At 51.5% G+C, this 15,072-nt stretch overlaps 1 long non-coding RNA gene across 4 annotated transcripts in view; it reads left to right on the forward strand.

The window, feature by feature from the left end:
* Positions 1 to 15,072, forward strand: part of LOC126077359 (uncharacterized) — a 60,944-nt gene that overhangs the window by 15,718 nt on the left and 30,154 nt on the right. For 2 of the 4 annotated variants that reach the window (XR_007517713.1, XR_007517711.1), the window contains exons 2-4: positions 10,108 to 10,216; positions 10,810 to 11,193; positions 12,678 to 12,798. This is a non-coding gene — a long non-coding RNA (uncharacterized LOC126077359). The remainder of the gene's footprint in view (positions 1 to 10,107; positions 10,217 to 10,809; positions 11,194 to 12,677; positions 12,799 to 15,072) is intronic. The other 2 variants (XR_007517712.1, XR_007517714.1) reach the window with 2 other exon arrangements.

The following is a 15,072-nucleotide window of genomic DNA, read 5'->3' on the forward strand; positions in this document are numbered from 1 at the left end:
GTATTCACTGCTTTCAGCCAGGATCCATCTGACAACAGCAATGATATCCCTGGTTCCATGGCCTCTTTTGAATCTGGCCTGAATTTCTCGCAGGTGCCTGTCAATATGCTGCAGCCGCTTTTGAATGATCTTCAGCAATATTTTGCTTAAGTGTGATATTAATGATATTGTTCGATAATTTCCACATTTGGCTGGATCACCTTTCTTGGGAATAGGCATAAATATCGATCTCCTTCAGTTGGTTGGCCAGGTAGCTGTCTTACATATTTCTTGGAATAGATGAGTGAGCACTTCCAACGCTGCCTCTGTTTGTTGAAACATCCCAATTGATATTCTGTTAATTCCTGGAGTCTTGTTTTTCAACAATGCCTTCAGAGCAGCTTGGACTTCTTCCTTCGGTACCATCAGTTCCTGATCATATGCCACCTCTCGAAATGGTTGAATGTCGACTAATTCTTTTTGGTATAATGACTCTGTGTATTCCTTCCACCTTCTTTTGATGCTTCCTGCGTCTTTTAAAATTTTCCCCATAGAATCCTTCACTATTGCAACTCGAGGCTTGAATTTTTCTTCAGTTCTTTCAGCTGGGAAATGCCGAGTGTGTTCTTCCCTTTTGGTTTTCTATCTCCAGCTCTTTGCACGTGTCATTACAATACTTTTTCTTCTCGAGCCACCCTTTGAAATCTTCTGTTCAGTTCTTTTACTTCATCAATTCTTCCTTTTGCTTTAGCTGCTCAATGTTCGAGAGCAAGTTTGAGCCTCCTCTGACATCCGTTTTGGTTTTTTCTTTCTTTACTGACTTTTCAATGACCTGTTGTCACTAATGATACCACAACTTGTCTGGTCTTCAGTCATTAGCATTCAACACGTCAAATCTATTCTTGAGATGGTCTCTAAATTCAGGTGGGATATACTCAAGGTCATATTTTGGCTCTCGTGGACTTGCTCTAATTTTCTTCAGTTTCAACCTGAACTTGCGTATGAGCGACTGATAGTCTGTTCCGCAGTCGGCCCCTGGCCTTGTTCTGACTGATGATATTGAGCTTTTCAATCATCTCTTTCCACAGATGTAGTTGATTTGATTCCTGCGTATTCCATCTGGCGAGGTCCATAAAAAAAAATGTGTATAGTCACCATTTATGCTGGTGAAAAAGGTGTTTGCAATGAAGAAGTCATTGGTCTTGCAAAATTCTATCATTTGATCTCTGGCATTGTTTCTATCACCAAGGCCATAGTTTCCAACTACTGATCCTTCTTTGTTTCCAACTTTCGCGTTCCAATCGCCAGTAATTATCAATGCATCCTGACTGCATGTTCAATCAATTTCAGACTGCAGCGGCTGATAAAAATCTTCCATTTCTTCATCTTTGGCCCTAGTGGTTGGTGCATAAATTTGAATAATAGTCGTATTAACTGGTCTTCCTTGTAGGCGTATGGATATTATCCTATCACTGACAGCGTTGTACTTCAGGATAGATCTTGAAATGTTCTTTTTGACTATGAATGCAATGCCATTCCCCTTCAAGTTGTCATTCCCAGCATAGTAGACTATATGATTGTCTGATCCAAAATGTCCAATACCAGTCCATTTCAGCTCACTAATGCATAGGATATTGATGTTTATGCGTTCCATTTCATTTTTGACAATTTCCAATTTTCCTAGATTCATACTTCATACATTCCAGCTTCTGATTATTAATGGATGTTTGCAGCTGTTTCTTCTCATCTTGAGTCCTGCCACATTAGCAAATGAAGGTCCCGAAAGCTTTACTCCATCCACGTCATTAAGGTCGACTCTACTTTGAGGAGGCAGCTCTTCCCCAGTCGTATTTTGAGTGCCTTCCAACCTGGGGTGCTCATCTTCCAGCACTATATCAGACAATGTTCCGCTGCTATTTATAAGGTTTTCACTGGATAATTCTTTTCAGAAGTAGACTGCCAGGCCCTTCTTCCTAGTCTGTCTTAGCCTGGAAGCTCAGCTGAAACCTGTCCTCCATGGGAGACCCTGCTGGCATCTGAATACCAGTGGCATAGCTTCCAGCATCACAGCAACACTTAAGCCCCCACAGTACGACAAACCGATGGACACGAGGGGGTTTAGGTTAGTAGATGAGGGAAAACTGTGTTATCCAGGGACCTAGTCTAAATCCTCCGTTGTGTTAGGTGCTGTCAAGCTGATTTCTACTCATAGCGACCCTGTGTGCAACAGAACGAAACACCGTCCGCTCCTGGGCCATCCTCACAATCATTGCTATGCTTGAGCTCATTTTTGCAACCATTGTAAATCCTAATTCCTGTAGGATCCTCTAAATCTTTACCTCCCAGCCCCTTGTGTGCCCTTCCAACCCCTCCACTTCTCCTTTGCCCCATTTCCCCAGCCTTGGCAATTTGGGCCAGCATCCAGACCTTATCCCTCTGGCAAACTCCTATTCATCCCTCAAAGCCCCACCTCCAACACCCTCTCCCTCTAGGCCCTCCCCAGTCCCTTCTCTCCTTATGGTACAGTCCTGACCCCATGGGGCTGAAGATGCCTGTGTTCAGCTCTGACTCCACCAGCCCAGGGCCAGTGGACCAGAGGGCCCAAGACCAGACTGGGTTTGGAGGGGAGGGCGTTGAGACACGTCTGAGCACAAAGCCAGGCCTTGAAGCTCGATTCCTGAAGACTTAATTACCCTCCTTTGCCAGAAGTGCTATTTACCACAGGGCACAAGGTGGTGGGGTGGGGCTGCCCCTCCTTGGGGGGGTAGGTTTGTCCATTATTTTTGGCTGCCTTCTTGAAGGGAGCCCCGGTGGTGCAGTGGTTAAGAGCTGGCTGCTAACAAAGATGTCAGCAGTTCAAAAACACCAGCCGCTCCTTGGAAAATCTTTGGAGCAATTCTACCGTATCCTATAGTGTCGCGATAAGTCTTGAATCTGCTTGACCACAACAGGTTTGGTTTGGTTTTGGTTTGGCCTTGAAGGCTCTGCCACCCACTTGCGTGAAGGGTAGAAAGTGGGACTGAGAGATCGCAGACACTGGGGGATGGGGACGTAGGGTTGGGTTGGTATCAGAGCTCCCTGTGCAGTGGGTGGGTCTTGTCCCAAGGGTGGGGGTCTTTGGTGGCAGGGCCTGGAGGGGCTGAAAATCATCCAGCTTCTGGTGGACCAGTCTGGAGGCCTGTTTTAGATGCGGCAGTATTGGTTGGGGGAATCACGAGGGCCTGGGTGCAAATCTCAACTCTCCCCAACTCGCTGTGTCCCTGGGCATGGACAATAACTCACAAAGGTGGTTTGGGCAGAGGGCATAGCCCATGCAAAGGCCCTGAGATGGCAACGGGCTGGGTGTGTTGGAGGAAGAGTGAGGAGGCCAGGGCTGCCAGAGTAAGGGTGCTGGGGGACAATGAGGGGGCAGGAGGGTTACAAGGGGTGGGCAGGGCCTTGTGGACTGTGGGTAGGCATGTGAGTTTCATTCCAAGGGCACTGGGGTACCATGGGAGGGTTTGGAACCAGGAAGAGAGAGAGAGAGACGTGATCAAATTTACACTGTAGGTCCTGGGTAGGGTTTCGGCTCTTAGGACCTTTCTTTGACCCTCAATTTCCCCAGTTGGGGCAGAGGTAACAAGCCTCAGCAGCTGCAGGATATACTGGGCCTGGGCTAGTGAAGGCCCACTCCTCCAGAAAGCTCCCGGCCTTTGAGCCAAGCAGCCTGCTGCCTCTTTGCCACCTGCCTGTACTCTCTACCTCTCCTTCTGTGGCCTGGAGGGAACAGCTGGGGAACAGAGAGGGGAGACCACAGGGAAGGCAGTGTGGAGGGGCTCTGGGGACTGCATTCCCACTTGGTGGCAGTCTACGTGAGTCACAAAATGTTCTCGCATGAGCTGGGCAGGTGACTCAACCACAGCCTCCTGCCCTGGTCTGCCGGGGGAGGCTGGCCTTGGTCCCTGGACACAGGCTGGAGTTGGGTGGCCCCCTTTTGGCCTCCTTCATACCAGCCCCCCCAGGGATCCTTCTAACCAGCTGTGTCACCTTCTCCCTGTCCTGGCACCTTGCATGATGCTCCTGGACGTCAGAGGGAGATTGGAGCTCTTCGTCACCAGTCAGAACCAGCCCAGCTGCTCTGCCCACATCTGAGCCTCTGCACTCAGCCATACCTCTGGCCTGGAACACCAAAGCTGATGCCTCCCCCTCCAGGAAGTCTTCCCAGCTCTCTCCATGCTACTGCCCCACAGGGCTGGAGGAATCTGTATCCAGCTCTGCTCCCACCCAGATTGGGGACTCCTCAGTGACCAGACCCAAGTCTCTCAGGGTCCCCATTGTCACTCAGGGAGGGTGGTCACAGAGGAGGCATAGATGAACCCCCCAAAGTATTACCCTGGGATAACCTTTAAACCTAATTCTTAAGCCAGGCCTCCCGGCCCACCTGCAAGAGACCCTCCCGTGGCTTCTGAAGGGACACAAAGACATGGGGCATCGACCTTTCTGGGAAGAACGTCAGAGCCACAGGCTAGTCTTCAGCTCCCACGGCACCTGCGCACCCATGTACCTACTCGTTTGCCGGCTCCGGTCTGTGTAACTGCACTTTCCTCCGGCAGATGACGTCAAATGTCTTCTTTGTGCTTCTGCCCATCAGCCCCTAGCCCTCCTCTTCTGAGGCTGCCCCCCTGCCCGTCAGTCCCCAGCTCTCCCCTTCTGAGGCTGCCCCCCACAGGAGCCCGCGTGCTGGACGGGCCCAGGTGGCCATCGTGGAGCACTCCCGTCTTCAGGGGCACCCTGAGTGCTACGAGGAGTCCCTGCCCACGGGCGACATTAGCAGGCTGAGCTGTTTAGTTAAAGTCTGTGGGTGTGAGGGGGGCAGCCCCGGGCTGGGGCCCTTCCCCACAGCTGCCTGTGATGGGCTCCTGGAAGATGAGAGGGGCTCTAGGCCTTAACTACCTGGAAGTACCACTCAGCTCTCATGAGCTGACATGACAGGACTGAGACGTTGGCTACATTGTTGGCACGGGCACAGAGACAGTCAGTCTCACATCTGAGCCTCTCTAGTTAAAATCAGAAATATGCCTGTCTTCAGCACAAGGGGCAGCCCTGGTCGCGCAGTGGTTAAGAGCTACAGCTGCTAACCCAAAGGTCGAAGAAACCAGACCAAATCCACTGCCGTCGAATAGATTCCGACTCACAGGGACCCTATAGGATGGAGTAGAACTGCCCCATACAGTTTCCAAGGGGTGGTTGGTGGATTTGAATTGGTGACCTTTTGGCTAGCAGTTGCAGCTCATAACCATTACACCACCAGGGTTTCCAACCGAAAAGTCAGCAGTTCAAATTCATCAGCCATTCCTTGGAAACCCTATGGGGAAGTTCTACTCTGTCCTATAGGGTCGCTATGAGTCTGAATTGACTCGTCGGCAATGGATTTGGTTTGGTTTTTTCAGCACAAGGGGAGCGCAGTCTGGCTCAGGTCAAAGGACTAAAGGACTGGCCCACCTCAGCCCCCTCCTCTGGCATGACACTGCCTGCCGCCCACCAGAGCCCCCTCCCGGGGCACAGCTTTGCTCACTGCAGCCCCCTCCTTCAGGCACAGCACTGTCCACTAGAGCCTCAAGCCCCACGGGCACCCGATACTTGCACACTGGCCAGCTCCCGATGCTGCCCCGGGGACCCCAGGCCATGGCCCTCCTTCCAGCCCTCCTTATGGAGCACCTGGAGACCCATGCTTCTGCTCAGCAAATTCCAAGCACTTGAGCTTCTAGGCAGAGAAGGCATGTGGACGCAGTGTGGGGAGTCAGCGGGCCTCACCTCTTCCCATGAAACGTCTCTAAGCCAAGGGGCAGGTTCCAAAGCTCCTGATAGACAAGGCCACAGAGAGCCACGGGGCATGCCGACGCCCACAGCCCTCATCCCCTCTTGCTGACAGTGCTCAGGACCGAGCCCACCCCTAGGATCAGCACCCACCCACTCATGAACCTTTTAGCTGAGTGTGACACGTGCTGACACAAGACACACAGTGAACACAGCCTAACTCAGAGCCTACATCCTGGGGGCCCCAATGGCCCCAGTTGGGGGCTTCTGGAGCTGAACTGCCAGAACCCAGGTGGGGTGGTCACCGGCCTGAGGCCCCAGGGGGGTGGCTGATATTGCCCAGGTCTCAATCTAGCCTCTCAGGCCCACTGTGACCACACTGGCAGGGTGCCAAGACTCCTGGGTCTACGGGTCCTGGAACCTCAGTGTCAGCAAGCAGACCCCTGAGTACAGACATGAGTGAGTGCGCTCAGTGACCCCTGAGGTGCACCCAGGTGTGGGAGCCCAGAGTACCGGGCTGGAGGGGAGGGGTGGGGGGCTGTGTAGGGGTGGCCAGGGAGCCTGAGGCTGATGGAAGGTGAGTGACGGGAGGTGGGTGTGAAAGTAAGAGGACCAGCACAGCCTTGCTGCCCTCACAGTCGGCACTGGGGGCAGTAGGCCTTCCAGCCTGAGCCTCTTCGGGCTGTGCCCTGGCTGGTTCATTAACTCCTGTGCGCCCTCGGAGCCCTGGTGGTACAGTGGTTAAGAGCTACGGCTGCAAACCAAATGCACCAGCCACTCCTTGGAAACCCTATAGGGCAGCTCTACTGTGTCCTACAGGGTCACTATGAGTCAGAACCTACTCAAACGCAAAGGTTTTGGTGTGCCCTGCAGGGGTCTGGCAGTGCCCCCACCCTGGAAGCAGGCACTGTGCAATAAGCCAGAGTGGCCAGTCTGTCTATCACCATCAGGGAGCACCCTGAGGGCAGGGACTGGGTTTATGTGGACTCCAGGGACCCCATATCCAGCCAAGGGTAGGTCCTCACTGAGCTGGGATAACACTGTGTAGGAAGGCCTCAGGGGCTCTGAAGGAGTGGATGAGGCCCAGGGAGGGGCCTGTCCTGGGCGCCAGGCGCCATTGCTCAGGGAGTGCACACGAAGGCACCGATGGACACCAGGCAGCACCACACGGGAACGGGAGTCCCAGCAGGATGGGACCTGAGGGAGCATGACCTGGCCGCCGCTCCTCTTTGCATAGAGCCCCGCAGGGTGGGAGGTCATGGTGGAAAGCAGGAAGGGAAGTAGGAGAAGCACCAAGGAGCGGGAGATCCTCTCCCCAGGGATCCAGTCGTGCACTGAGAAGAGGCTGTTGTGTCCTAGAGAGAACAAATAATCTCCATTTGTTTTTGGAACGGTGTGATCATAGTAATCTCTACGAGATCGCCTCTGAGGCAGAGCATGTAGGGGTGTACACTTTGGCAGAGAGCAGGAAGTGGGCCAGGATCATGGGCTAAGCAAACAGCCAGCTCACAAATGTAATGGAGTTCATAATATCAAAGGGAGAAAAGCAATAAATGTCCAATTTGGTTTTCACACCCAAACATTTACATGAGTGTTGGTAGTAGCAGTATTCATCACAGCCAAAAAGTGCTAACGACCCAAATATACGTCGATGATGGATAAACAAAATGTGGTGTGTTCGCACGACGGAAAATTATCAGCCATAAAAGATAACGGAGTCCTGATACATGCTACAGCGTGGATGAATCTCGAAAACATTATACTAAAGGACAGAAAGAAACGAACCAAAAAAACAGTTGCCGTTGAGTCTATTTCGACTCACGGCAACCCCATGTTTGTCAAAATAGAACTATGCTCTATACGGTTTTCAATGGCTGCGATCTTTTGGAAGTATGTCATCAGGCCTTTGTCCCGAGGTCCCTCTAGGTGGATTTGAACCACCAACCTTTTAGTTAGTAGCTGAGAGCTTGAAGCTAGTCATAAAAGACCACATATGTTGATTACATTTATAATGTGTTCAGACTAGGAAAATCCATAGAGACAGAAAGTAGATTTGTGGTTGCCAGGGGCTGAGGGGAGAGGAGCTGGGGGAAAATGGGAAGTGACTTTTTGACATGTGAAAATGTTCAGGAATTAGATGACGATGATGGTTGAACAATCTTAGGAATATACTAAAAACACACAGAGTTGTACACTAAAGGGCTGAATTTTAAGGTATGTGAATTATATCACTATAAAAATAAGCCTTTAAATGGGCCTGGACAGCTTGAAAATTAGAGAAACACTGGTACCTGAGTTAAGAGTCCGGGAAGAGTCTCAGATTGTATTGTAGTTGCGTCAAAACTTGCCTAGACTCCGTAGGGGTAAGAGTCACCATCAGCACAAAGCTGATTCCTGTGAGGTAGAAGTCAGGCATTTCTCTACTTTCCGAAATCTTCACCATGTATGATACCAGCCGTCCCCCCCACGACATTCTGCCTTTCTCTGCTGGGTTCAGTAACTCATCACAAGGGCCACACAGGACTCACAGGCCATATTCACAGTGCAATGGTTGTTGAGGAAGTAACAGGGTACAGCTCAGGTTCGGGAAGCACGTAGGCAGAGTCGGGAAGGCCCCCCTGAAGTGGAGAGCATGGCCCTTCCTTCCACAGTGCAGGGCAGCTCTCTCAGCTCCTCCCCGCCGTGCGAGCAAGCAGGTCCTTCTCTCCGCTTGCACAGTCCAGGTCAGCCACGGAGGCCTCCTCTCAGCCCCGTCAGGACAGTTCTCCTCTTGGTCCTCTCAGGATAGGCTCCTCTTGGCCCTGCCATACGTCGCTGCTGGCTCTGCTGCTGGGCACCTTCCGGGCCTGTCACTGTCTTCATGTTATAGCCCTTGACTCGTCTTACAGCTCTTTAACAAGGTTCCTTGCCCCCTCTCTCTGCGTTTTCTATATTCCTTATTCTTTCTTCCTTCTGCTTCTGTTTGCTCCCTGTCTTGGTCCTTCTTTCTGTCTAAAAAACTTATGCAGACCTGGCTGCATATATATATATATGTGTGTATATATATATATGTGTGTATATATATATGTGTGTGTATATATATATGTGTGTGTGTGTATATATATATATATGTATGTATATGTATATATACACAAACTCCTCATCACTTTCACGGCACGGCCCTCTAACTTAGTCACCTAGTGCTGCTATAACAGAAATACCACAAGTGGATGGCTTTAACAAAGAGAAATTTATTCTCTCACAGTCTAGTAGGCTGCAAGTCCAAATTCAGGGTGTCAGCCCCAGGGGAAGGGTTTTGCTCTCTGTCGGCTCTGGAGGAAGGTCCTTGTCATCAATCTTCCCGGGGACTAGTAGCTTCTCCAAGCAGGAGAAGCTCCCAGTGCTGCTTTCTTGGTGGTATGAGGTCCCCCAACTCTCTGCTTGTTGCGCTTTCCTTTTGTCTTTTGTAAGATAAAAGGTGGTTCAGGCCACAACCCGGGGAAAACTCCCTTTATATTGGATCAGGGATGCGACCTGAGTAAGGGTGTTACATAACACCCTAATCCTCTTTAACATATAATCTAATCTTGCCTCATTAACCTCAGGCAGAGATTAAAATTTACAACACGTAGGAAAATCATATCAATCACAAAATGGAGGGCAACCACACAATACTGGGAATAATGGCCTAACCAAATTGGCACATATTTTGGGGGGATACAGTTCAATCCGTGGAACCCTTCCACCAGGGCCACGAACTGACCAATCTCCTCTTGGTAGGCCACAGACAATTCATTTGCATAGTAGGCTACAGATACTTCATTTGCATACTCTATGACCCAATCCCTGCAAGGTGCGTACCAATCACAGGGCAGACTGCAGCCCAGGACGAAAACTATGAAACCACGAGCTGTTTACAGCTTACTCAGGAAATGTCAGTTAACATGGACAAAAGTAACAAACCCTCTGAGGTAGAAAACAAGTACAAAGGTCACTCTTCAGGGCTTAGAGGGAAAATCTCTCAAGCTGTTTTCCAAAGAACCAAGGCAAAAGGCCACATAAAAGAACTCATTTCACCACAGGCTCCAAGTACCATCTTCTTTCTACCCTTCCATTGTTGAGTCTAGGACAGGGTGGAACTGCCCCAGAGGTTTCCAAGGACTGGCTGGTATATGTGAACTGCCGACCCTTTGGTTAGCACCGTAGCTCTTAACCACTGCCACCAGGGCTCCATCTTCTTTCCACTGCGGTAGAAATAGAAATTGCTACCAGGCACATGTGTCTAAATGAGGTCCAAGTTTAATTTAGATTATTTCCTTCCTTAAAGTTTGTTCTTCTCGCCCATGTTAAAAGGGCAAAACTATTCCAGGTTGTCGTGGGGCCCAGGAGACTGAATGGACTGTAGTGGCTGTGTCAGGATGTTGTCAGCTGACTGACTGGAACCTCCAGCAACCCAACCAAGGTAGGGTGCCTGTGTGACAGGGCAAGATAATTCACATGCAGCCCTTCGTCTTCCTCTTCTTCAGGGGGGCTCTGGTTTTTCCTACTCAGCCCACCACCTCCCCGCCTCCTGGGGGTGGACAGTGGTTCTTTTTCTGCTCAGAGCCACTGCCTCCCCGCCTCCTGGAAGTGGACAGTGGTTCTTGGGAGAAGGGGGAAGGAAAGAGCCCTGTGTCTCTGGGGAGGGGAGGGAAGGAGACTTAGGAGAGGAGCTTTCCATCTTTCCGTGAGCAGGAGGAAGGAAAAGCAGCTGTACCACGGAATGGAGGTGGACACGGTGGTCTCCACAGTGGTCAGCCCCGGGATGGCCAGGACAGTCTACTGAGGTGTGGGAAGAAGCCATTAGAACTTCCATTAAAAAAAGATTTCAACCTGAGTCCCCCCGGTTCACATCTGATGGTCACATGTCACGCGTGGTGCTAGTGAGGAATCCAGAGGGAAGGGGAGTCCCATCCCTCAAAAGGGTTAGCCGGCGACTCCTCACCAAGCCTCTGGTTTGCTTCCTGGGCACTGAGAAACTGCAGTTAACCAGAGCCTGGTTCTGTGAATTTACAGATAACTCTCTAATTTAACTAAACAGTTCCCACCAAATGGACATGAGAGTTTGACATTCTCACTGGAAACCACAAATGGAGGACAAGTCCAACCATCCCAGCTCCAGTGAAGACATAGAAATTGGCAGAGCTGATACTTCTATTCCTCCTACGAACATTCGGTCCACATGGGGTGATGTAAAACATCAGACACCCCGAGGAGTCCTGGCTGGAGTGCACAAGAAGCCCACTAAAGAGACGGCTTTTGAAATATGGATATGTATCCTTCCTCGTCAGGCATAGACCTTGTGGCGAGAGTTTATTTTGCCTTGAGATGTTAGCTAATGAGGTGAAACCATTGCTACTGGCATCCAGGACAGGATCACAAACCTCTACTTTTTTGAAGGTATATTTAAGGTCATGCTCTTTTCAACCCAGAATTATACTAAAAAATTCTAACTTTATTTATACATTTTTAGAAGTCTCTTTTAAGGATTCGTTCACACGCACACACATGCGCGCGCACACGTACGCGCACCCACGTTATTAGGGAAAACTAATCACCACTGATGGAGTGGCTCCCTTGGCTGGGGAGGAGGGGATTCCGTAGTCAGGTTGCAGAGGAAAAACCATCTATGATATTTATTCACTGAGTTCTTCGTAGGCAAGACATCGTAATTCAAGTCATAAAGTCTTAGATGGAGCCTTAATCTATGCAGCAGAGAAAAGCGGGTGAGATGGGGTGGAAGCACCCTGGCCTCTCCATGCCCATCCCAACACAACTGCCCCTGATCCCAGAGGAGGGAAGCACCAGATCATATAGGAAATGATACAGTCTTTTAGAGACGGAAACCTTGCTCTTGTGATTTTATCGGGCACACAGTTGGAAGCCACTGGAGAGTTTTAAGCTGGAGAATAACTTGATCTGATTTCAGTTTCTAAAGGCTCATCCTGGCTACATGTGGAGAACAGATCACAGAGGGTTAAGGATGGAATAGTTCAGAGACCAGTGAGAGAATCATTGCTAGAGAGCCACTAAGGGAAAACAGTCCCGAGACTGCTGTGCTCCATGGTCCAGGTGGGAGGTAGAGACCAGGATAAGAATGGACAGTGGAAATGGAGAGAAGAGGATGGACCTGGGACTCATTATAGCCAACAAGACTGTCAGTGACTTGATTGTTAGGGATGAGGGAAAAGGAGAAGTTAAGGGAGATGCCAAGGTTTTGGCTTGGGCAAGTGGATGATGGATGGAGAAGTATGTGTGTGTGTGTAGAGTCAGACACTCAGAGAGAAAGAACACCATAGGTCCTGACTGGACACGTCCATCTACTGATGGGTAAACAGAGCCTCGGCATAAGCCAGCAGTCGTGGTTCCCAGGCTGGGGAAGCATGAGAAGCCCAGGAGAAGCCTCTCCCTCTGGCAGAGACCATGGAGGGGAGAGTGAGTGAAGTCAGCCCCGCCAAGGTCAGGCACCACGTGAGTGGCCAGTCAGTGCCTTCCTGCCCAAGGCCTCAGTCTCTCCACCCGTCATCAGAAAGAGTTGGGCTAGAAGGCCCCTGAGCCTCTACCCTGGGCCCCTCTGCCCTGTCGCCCAGAACCCAGCCCATGCTTAAGTCCTGGTGTGTACGCGTGTGTGTGTGTGTGTGTGTGTGTGTGTGTGTGTGTGTGTGTGTGTGTGTGTGTGTTTGTGCGCTGCCCCCTGGTGGGCACTGTGGCACTGCAGCATGAGAAGGGTTGGGGAGGGTTGGTCATGGCCTAGGGGACCTTTTCTGAGGGACAGAGGTGGTCTGCTTCACAGGGAGAATGATCAGCTTCCAGAAGAGAAAGACGGTGAGCAGCTTCTGCACCCTCTGTAGCACCTTAGCATCCTCCCCTTCTCTCTGGCCCAGGAATTGGAGGTGGTGGCTAAGACCCAGCTGTTCCTGTTTGGCTGCAATAATGACCAAGTCACACCCTGGAGCATTTTGGGGCCAAGTCTCGGGCCATGGAGAGGCTTGGTGAGACTAAGAGGTGAGGCCAGGGCAGGAAGTGGCTGATACAGGGGGAGCCTGGGCGGTGGGGGACTTTAGGGGGTCCTGTGCCTCCAGGTTCTCCATGTTCACCCAGTCCAGTGTGATGTGGGTGACACCAGGACCTGAGGGGCCGTGGGGAGCACAGAGGTGGGGCCAGAGGGTAAGGCAGCACGTTGGACAGACCACATGACCAGAGCAGTTTGTGCGTACATGTGTATGCAGAGAGTTGGGATCACGTGCACCGTCTGCGGGTCCCCACAGGCATGTGCATGAAGCTTCGTGTGCACACCACTGTGGACACAGGGCTGCTTGCCCCACACAGTGTTCCCCCACCACTGCTTGTGGTAGGGAGGCTGGCAGCCCATACAGGCACCCCAGCTGTGGCCCACGTCTTATGCCATTCTGTGCGCAACCCTTCATTGAACAATTGGGAAACTGAGGCTCAGATAGGGACAGGGAGCACCCAGGACACAGAGTGGTCAGGGTCCAGAGTATAAAGAAAGCTCTGGCCTCCTAGGCAAGGGCCTAACTCCTTTCCATGGGGTTTGTTTGGAAATGAGATGTGGGGGACCCCAGGCCAACCTCTCTCCATGTGGGGCTGCTTTACTTTGGCATCTGTGAAATGATAGCGTCAGGCTTCACCTAACTTCACGGAGGAGAGAGGAGACTCAAGATGAGCCCAAGGCTGATGCCCCACGAGAGGACTGGCAGTCTGGTGGACTGGGCATTTGGGGTCACACAGAACAATGCAGAGCACTAGACCACGAGTCTGGGGTCCAGCGTCAGGACCAGTCCCTGTCGGAGCCTCGGGGTCCTTTGGTGGAAGTGGGGCCTGAGGCTTGGCCCTGGCTGTGAGAAGGGTGCATTGTAACTAAGCTAAACACCCCAGGTTCAGTGGAACCAAAGAGGGGGCAAGAGAGGCATCCGAGGTCTCTCACACCACCCGTAGAGCCTACAGCTCCTGCTGCTTTGCCCCCTGGGGCCCGGGAAAGCTGCTGCCTTGAGGACACCTGGACAAAGGTGTGAGTTGTGTGGTGAGGTCGCCTGCTTGGAGCTGCAGTGCTAGGGATGGCCACCTGAGGGCAGCAGCCTCTTCTGCCAGCGGGACCCACTAAGCTTTGCTAGAGCAACTGTGACCCGGGGACAGTCATACCGGGGACAATCATCCCTAGGCCATTCTGGCCATCCCCCTGCCTTGGACTTGTGCCTCCTATTATTAGATACATCTCCACAATCCAAGCTGCTTAGAAGTGGGAGGGGAATCCAAGATCCTCTCATTTGTTCATTCAGCAACTGTGCCTGAGCACCTGCCATGTGCCCTGTTAGGGTCTGGTGCTAAACACGACCCTCGTGCTCCCTGCCCCAGAAGCTCACAGTCTGGAGGGAGATGCAAAAAGCACAAAAACAAAAGAAAAAAGCAAGCGCTGCAGTGAAAATCAAACAGGGTGTTGTGAGGGAAGGCTAGGGGGTGAATGGGTGGGGGTCTGAGAGGCCTCACTGAGGTGACATGGATGTTGTAACCAGAGCGACAAGAGGGGGCCAGCTCTGCGCAAGCGTGGGGACAGCAAGACACGGAGAAAACAAAGACTGGAAGGCCAGTGAGTTTGTCCAGAGAGGAGGTTAGACAGTGGCCAGTGTGGTGGCGGGAGCTTGGGAGGAGAGGGGAGGGAGGGACGAGGGCGGACCCAGATCCCAGGGTCTGGCGGACTGGAGGAGTTATCTCCTGCTCTGTGACAACATGACCCCAAACCTTAGTGGCTCACAGCCACACACATGGATGATCTCACCGTTTTTGTGGACCAGGACTACCAGCACGGCTTAGCCTCAAAGTGTTTCAGGAGACTGGCCTGTGGTCTCAACCGAGGCTCCATTGGGGGAGAATCTGCTTCCAAGCTCAGGCTAGTGTTATTGGCAGGACTGGGTTTCTCTGAGATGTTGCACTGAGGCCTCAGGACCTCTCTGTCTGTTGTTGGTACCCTCCTTTGGTCTTTGCTACGTGGGCCTCTCCATAGGGCAGGTCTTACATCGCAGCTGTTTCCCCAGAGGGAGAGACAGAGAGAAAGAGAATGTAAAGAGACCCAAGGCCATTTTGCCCTGTCCTATCCCTTAAAAGCAAGTCCCTGAGTCCAGCATACGCTCAGAAGGAGGGGGTTTTACAAGGATGTATAGAGCAGGAGGCGGGATTGTTGGGAGCCATTGTGCATGCTGCCCATCCCCTAGTCTGAGAAAAGGCATTTGGGTCAGATTCTAAAAACAATGGGAAATTATTAGA

The sequence above is a fragment of the Elephas maximus genome, chromosome 5, assembly GCF_024166365.1.
Source record: "Elephas maximus indicus isolate mEleMax1 chromosome 5, mEleMax1 primary haplotype, whole genome shotgun sequence".
NCBI classification, from domain to species: domain Eukaryota; kingdom Metazoa; phylum Chordata; class Mammalia; order Proboscidea; family Elephantidae; genus Elephas; species Elephas maximus.